Genomic DNA, 7250 nt, shown 5'->3' on the forward strand with positions numbered 1-7250 from the left:
ATAATATACAATTATCCCAAGCAAACGTACAAACTAATTCTTGGAATGTCTGGCAGCAATTTAAAAAGGACATGTAAGGATTTAACCCTTTTCGTTGTGTGGAGGGACTCCTGGGAGGGCACCTGAGCATTCTATATTGGTCCCTCTTACCCTTTAAGCCAAGAGAGACCCTCTTGACATAATTCAATTGCTCACAGCTGTTGCATGAGCTCTCTGTTCATGTCAAGGTTGAAGTCTCATTATGGCTGGTGCCATGGATCTGTCTCTCACCCAGTGGGGCGAACTGAGCCCTCCCTGGAGAAGAAACCCGGGTTCCAAAAGATATGTGATCAGTGCTGAGGCCCCGCCAGCAGGCGAGGGGATCCCAAGACAGGAGATGGGCATGGAGGCCACGGGGGCATAGGCTACCAAGGAGACAAAACTGAACCTCACGTCACCCTGCTTGGCCCTGGAGGATGGCTGGTTAGCCAGAGACGGGTAAGATTCCTCAAGGAAGGAACAACCTAATACAGGCACAGTCGCAGAGGGGCCATCAGGAGAGAATTTGGGGATCAACAGAGGTGGGGCACAGACCCTCACCCCCCCAACATTGCAGGGGCCTGAATCCTAGCCCCTTCTGAGGGAGGTCTCCTGCCCCCATGGCTGCTTCATGCTTCCCATGCCCAGCTCAGTTCAGGACCCAGATGAGCGACAGAGACTTGGCCGACAGCAGCTGCCCTCTCACTCCAACAAGAATTGTTTGAGTTGTCTTGTACCCATGTTGTGGGGAAGTGGGTTTACGATATCTAAATCCAGCCTACCACCAGGAATGCTCAGGACCTACTCAAGAAGGCAAATAATCCCTTCCACCAATATTTACAGGTTAAAACAAGATTATTGTTAGAGTAATAAATTTGACAGTAAAATAGTAGTCAAGTTTTCAGGCAAATTTAAATTGACTAGTTGAAACAAGTGAATATTCTAGAAGAAATAATTGTACTGGACAAAAAGGTGTTCCTAAAGTGTTGACTAAAATTTTTATTGGTACTTCATCTCACGATAAAATTGTGCACCATATAATGAACCTAAAACAGTAATATTATAGTGCAAAAAATTAAAATTTAAAAGCCATCAAGACTACATTATAAAATTTTCAAAAGCCTCCTAACATTTAAATCAAAAAAGGAGGGGATGGTAGAGGAATATCATGTAAGGAAAAATATCCTGTAAGTAAATTACATCTAGAAAATTAATACTTTAGAAAATTAATTGTAAGGCTAAAAGCAAGACACCCATGAAAAACACACAAGGTGACAAAACAAGCCAGAGGAAAATCATTTGGGCAAAAATTGAAAAAGGATCCCCAGTCAAATTTATAGAAAATATTCCTTCATTAACTTTTGGTCGAGAATATGTTTGTATATTTTCAGAAAACAACTCCGAGACCATCTGGATTCTAGCAAGAGAGGAATCGACAGGACTACTCCAGCCATGAAGACAGAAGAGAAGCAGTCCAGAGATGGAAGACGCTGATGTGGCCTTCCCATACTAGCAATTAGCAGCTGTGCATCACTGCAGATTGCCCAGGACCAAACCAGACAGAGTCAGACCTGCATTACCACCATTTGTCCACCATCCAGAACTGAAATGTCAGTGCTGACATGTACACATAAGGAACTGTTGGACATTGAAATTGGGTCTCAAAAGAACTGTTGGCCCAGAAAGAAACTCACTACAGACCGATTCATTTGCCTGTCACCATAACCATTATTGCTTGTCTCATTTTCAGTTCTTATAAGTGTATTTCTAATAGCACATGATCTCACTCATCTAGGGGAAATAATGAACAGCATAGACTGATGAACAAGAACAGACCCATAAACAAGGAGGCATGGATCAGACTGTCGGGCCTCGGGGGGAGGGTAGGGAAGGGTGGGGGTAAAGGGGTAGATCAACCAAAGGACTTGTGTGCAGACATGTGAGTGTAACAGGTGGTTAAGGACAACAGGGGGGTGGGGGCATGTGTGGGGAGGGGGATGGGATGGGAACGGGGGGACGAGGACAAATATGTGATACCTTAATCAATAAAGAAATTAAAAAAAACATTCTTACTTTGTCATTGGTGTTTGCCAATTTAATTATAATGTGCCTTGGCGTCGGTCTTTTGGGGTTCATTTTGCTTGAGACTCTGTGAGCTTCTTGGATTTGTGTGGGTTTTTTCTTCCCTACATTAGGGAAGTTCTCTGTCATTATTTCTTCAAACAGGTTTTCTATTCTTTGCTTAGTTTCTTCTCCTTCTGTCACCCTATTATGTGGATGTTGTTTTGTTTCGTGTTGTCCCAAAGTTCCCTTAGGCTCTCCTCCTGTTTTTTATTTTTTTTTCTAGAAACTGATTGAAAATAAAAATGTAATAGTTAAAAAGTTAAAATCAAGTGAGGAAAAAAATTTGTTTCTTAAGTAAAAGATGAAAAAAATAAAAATAAAAATGTGCAATAGTGAAGGTCATTCACTTCCTCTACTGTTCTGTTTGGCATGCCTGTTTCCTAGTCAGGGCAGTATTGACATTCCCTGCATTCCACTGCTCCTTAGTGTTGTAAGTCAGTCCTGATTTTTAAGCAGGCTGTTTGTGTTTATACAAGAGTCAATTTGTGATTCAACCTCAGTGGCAGTGTTTCTGGATTGACCTCCGGGTCTATAGGTCCTCTCTAGCTAGTGTTTAGAATTTATTTTCCCTGTGGTACTTAATACCAGTTTGGGGAGTGGGTTGCACCAGAGCTGTTTCTCTGATGGTTATTCCCTGCTCTGATCCCCAGGTTCCAGAAAAACAACCTTCCCTTGTAGTCTCTTAGAATGTCCCCAGTTGGGTGAGCCTATGTATTGGGCTTAGTAATCACAAGCAAGGATTTAAAGAGGAAAAAGAAAAACAAAAAAGAGCCAGAGTTAAGTGTGCCAACTCCGGGGCTGCGAGGAAGTCTGTGCAGTCTTTTTTCCCCTTGAGTCTAAGCAGCCGGCGCACTTTTAAAAATTTTAGGCTGTCTTTTCGCGCCCAGATCAAAATGGGTTGCTTTTTAGAGTTCCCTTCTGTTAGCAGCTCTGTGGACCCCCTTCCACATTCACGGATCACACCAACCCCAACAGCCAAGGATTTTTATAAGCGCAGACTTCTCCAGGTCTCCAGCTCCTGCGTGTGCATTTCTCCTGCTGTGATCACAGACCTCACTATCCCAGGTGAAATCTGTCCTTTTCATTGGGGAGTGTAGAGCTCCTCTGAATCCAAGTGCTTGCGCCAATTGGGGACCGTCTGGTGTTTTCGGGTTTGCAGCTGTTAGGTAGGTGCCTTAGTTGTAGATTCCCCGGGGTTTTCAGGTTCCCGACAACATCCACTTTTCCTTCAAGATGGCGCAGTCTCCAATTCTGAGCTGGTCGCTTCGGGAGGGAACCCAGCAGCAGTGGGGGCTGTCTGGTCAGGGGATCCCCGTTCGATAATCCCCTACAATCCCCTGGAGTATAGCTGTCCCTCAACTCACCAACAAATACTCCCTGTGTAACCACACACTCTCCCTTTGTTTTCTCATTCACACACTATCTTGCAGTCTGCCTTTTCGTTGACAGACATCTTCGTTTTTCCCGCAACTGGCTGCTTTTAGATATCAAAGAAATCAAAGCCTCTAGTAACCTGACTGCAAGCACTAAGATGCCAAAGGGAGAGCTGGACAGCTGCTTCTGGCTCCTGGACCAGGGGTCTTCCCAGTAGGAGACGCTGCTCTCCAGATAAAGCCGGGCCAAGGGATTCAAATCTCACCCCTGCAGGCAGGAGTTTCTGAGGGTGCAAGGCATGGAAGTGTCTCTCCCTAAGGAGCCAGGGTGCAGCAGCACTGTACCCATGTGAACTGCTCGTGGTCAGAGCACGCATTGTGGCTTCGCCCATTAGATCAGGCAGACACTGAGCAGCAAGGGTTCTGAGCTCTGTGGACAATGGGAGGAGCTGGGTGCTCCTGCCTGATGATTTCCCCATGAACTGCATGCTCTCGCCTCCTCCGGCATTTCCAGGCTAGAGTGCGTTCATGATTTTTTTTATAAACAACATTAGATTTCCAGATAGATGAGATTCCTCTGACAGTATTCTGCTACAAATATTTATTTACTAAACTTGTTTTTAAAAAATCCAAAGGCTCTCAAAGAATTGGAACCAGCCCTTTCCAGTCAATAGATTTTATAATGGATTTCATAATTTGCGTAAGGATTTAAATATGGTAGCTACATCCCTTAGGGAATCAATCATTATTCATAACACTCAGGAAAACTGCACCAAACTCTTATTTCAGCAAATCTGGGAAAGTGGTTCTTTTTCCAATACAGGAAGACCTGAGGTTAATTATAATCTTGAATTACAGTGGGTCCTAACCTGGGATGTACAAAAGAAACAAGAATATAAAAAGTAAGCTAACAACAACTTCTGATAATGTTTTTAGAAGTGTTGAAAATCACAGTAAGCTGTTGACAATACACCCATCTGTAGAGATTGCCATCAGTGTGGCAGGAATATGGTTGCTATCATCTCATGGAAAGTTGAACAGTAACTGAAATTTGTAAGAATAAAGTTCTGTGTACTGTTCTCACATGCTCTTTGTCATATGCATCAATTTTCACAATTGGGGCATGTGTAAATATCAAAGGATGTCACATATTTCCTGAATTTAGATTGTCCTGGCAGTTACATCATATTTTCAAAAGTGCAATATAAAAATGTTTTATTTCTAATATTTTTAAGTAATAAATTAAATAAATTACTTTTTTGAGGTTTGTGATTCAAGTGAACATATGCCTTCCAGTTTTATTGAACTATAAATGACATACAGCAGTCTAAAATATCAAGGTTTACACCATAATGATGTAACTTACATACATTGTGAAATGATTACCACGATAAATTTAAATAGCATCCATCACCTCATATAGATAAAAATGTTTTTTCTTGTGATGAGAATTTTTAGGTCCACTTTCTTAACTTTAAAATATAACATAGGGATAGATTAAAAATGGTGGTGGAGTAAGTGGATGATGCATGGACATGCTCCAAGGAACAAACTGGAATTACAACTAAAATACACAAAAACTTCCTGAATGATCAACAGAAGACTCACTGGAGAGAACCCTTGTAACCAAGGACTGAAAGTGGAGATAGCATAGAGACTGGTAGGAGGGACAGAGGCAGGAAAGGGCTGGCTGGGCGCAAACAGAGGGCAGCTGAAATTCCAGAGCAATATCTCAGCTGTGGGGGTTTCCCACTGAGAACTCTGGGGTTTAATCATATATGGTCTTTTTTTTTAAGTAAATCTTTATTGTTCAGATTATTACAGTTGTTCCTCTTTTTCCCCCCATAGCTCCCTTCCACCTGGTTCCCATCCCACCCTCTGCCCTTACCCCCCACACACTGTCTTCATTCATAGGTGTACAATTTTTGTCCAGACTCTTCCTGCACCCCCGACACCCCTTTCCCCTCAAGAATTGTCAGTCCACTCCCTTTATATGCCCATGATTCTATTATATTCAGTTTATTCTGTTCATCAGATTATTTATTCACTTGATTTTTAGATGCACTTGTTGATAGATATGTATTTGTTCTTCATAATTTTTATCTTTACCTTTTCTTCTTCCCCTTCTTAAAGAATACCTTTCAGCATCCTACCTAATAATAGACAAATATGCAAATTGACCATACCTCCAACACACCCACAAGCCACGCCCACCATCCAATCAAAGCGAGCATGCAAATTAACCCAACCAACATGGCTACAGCCACAGAGAGCAAGGTTTCTTAGGTAACAGAGGAAGCCAAGCTTTCCGCCTGCCCTTGCCAGGCCTAAGCCTCCACTCAAGCTACAAAGTTTCAATTATAGAAGGTAAACAAATTCAAACAGAAATGGCGGCAGAACGGAGCTTGAGAGAGCAGGCCAGGGTTGCTGGCAGCAACAGGGGAAGCAAAGCTTTCTGCACACCCTGGCCAGGCTCACCCGCTTAATCTACAAAGTTTCAATTATAAACCCAACAGAAATGGCTGCCAGCCGCGAAGGGAGCCCCAGGCTTGGCTCTGCTCCAGGCTACAAAGTTTAAATTGTAGAAGGAAAATAAATTCCAGATACCAGGGCCTGCGCTTGGGTTGCTAGGGGGCGTGGCTGGCCTGCAAACCACCACAGGCCCCTCGCTCAGGCCGCCCCACACCACAAGGGAACCCCACCCTGATCAGGGACACCCTTCAGGGCAAACCAGCTGGCCCCCACCCCTGTACCAGGCCTCTATCCTATCTAATAAAACAGTAATATGCAGATTGATCATCACTGCAACACACAATATAGCTGCCCCCATGTGGTCAAAGATCCTGCCCCATGTGGACACAAGATGGCCACCACAAGATGGCCAGCAGGAGAGGGCAGTTGGGAGGCACCCGTCCTGCAAGGGAGGGCAGTTGAGAAGGACCAGGCCTAAAAGGGAGGGCAGTTGAGAGGGACCAGGCCTGCAAGGGAGGGCAGTTGGAGGTGATCAACCCTGCAGGAGAGGGCAGTTAGGGGTGACCAGGCCGGCAGAGGAGGGAAGTTGGGGGCAAACAGGCTGGCAGCGGAGTGGTTAGGGGGTGATCAGGCTGGCAGGCAGAAGCGGCTAGGGGCAATCAGGAAGGCAGGCAGGCAAGCAGTTGGGAGCCAGCAGTCCTGGATTGTGAGAGGGATGTCCCAGATTGGAGAGGGTACAGGCTGGGCTAAGGGACAAACCCCCTCCATGCATGAATTTCGTGCACTGGGCCTCTAGTTTCATATAATACTGGTTTGGCAGTGATGAACTCCTTTAGCTTTTTCTTATCTGTGAAGCTCTTTATCTGACCTTTAATTCTGAATGATATATTTGCTGGGTAGAGTAATCTTGGTTGTAGGTTCTTGCTATCCATCACTTTGAATATGTCTTGCCACTCCCTTCTGGCCTGCATAGTTTCTGTTGAGAAATTAGCTGACAATCGTATAGGTTCTCCCTTGTAGGTAACAAACTGTTTTTCTCTTGCTGCTTTTAAGATTCTCTCTTTGTCTTTTGCTCTTGGCATTTTAATTATGATGTGTCTTGGTGTGCTCCTCTTTGGATTCCTTTTGTTCAGGGTTCTCTGCGCTTCCTGGACTCATAAGTCTATTTCTTTCACCAGGTGGGGGAAGTTTTCTGTCATTATTTCTTCAAATAGGATTTCAATATCGTGCTCTCTCTCTTCTTCTGGCACCCCCATAATTAAG

Source organism: Eptesicus fuscus, chromosome 1 (assembly GCF_027574615.1).
Source record: "Eptesicus fuscus isolate TK198812 chromosome 1, DD_ASM_mEF_20220401, whole genome shotgun sequence".
Lineage (NCBI taxonomy): Eukaryota > Metazoa > Chordata > Mammalia > Chiroptera > Vespertilionidae > Eptesicus > Eptesicus fuscus.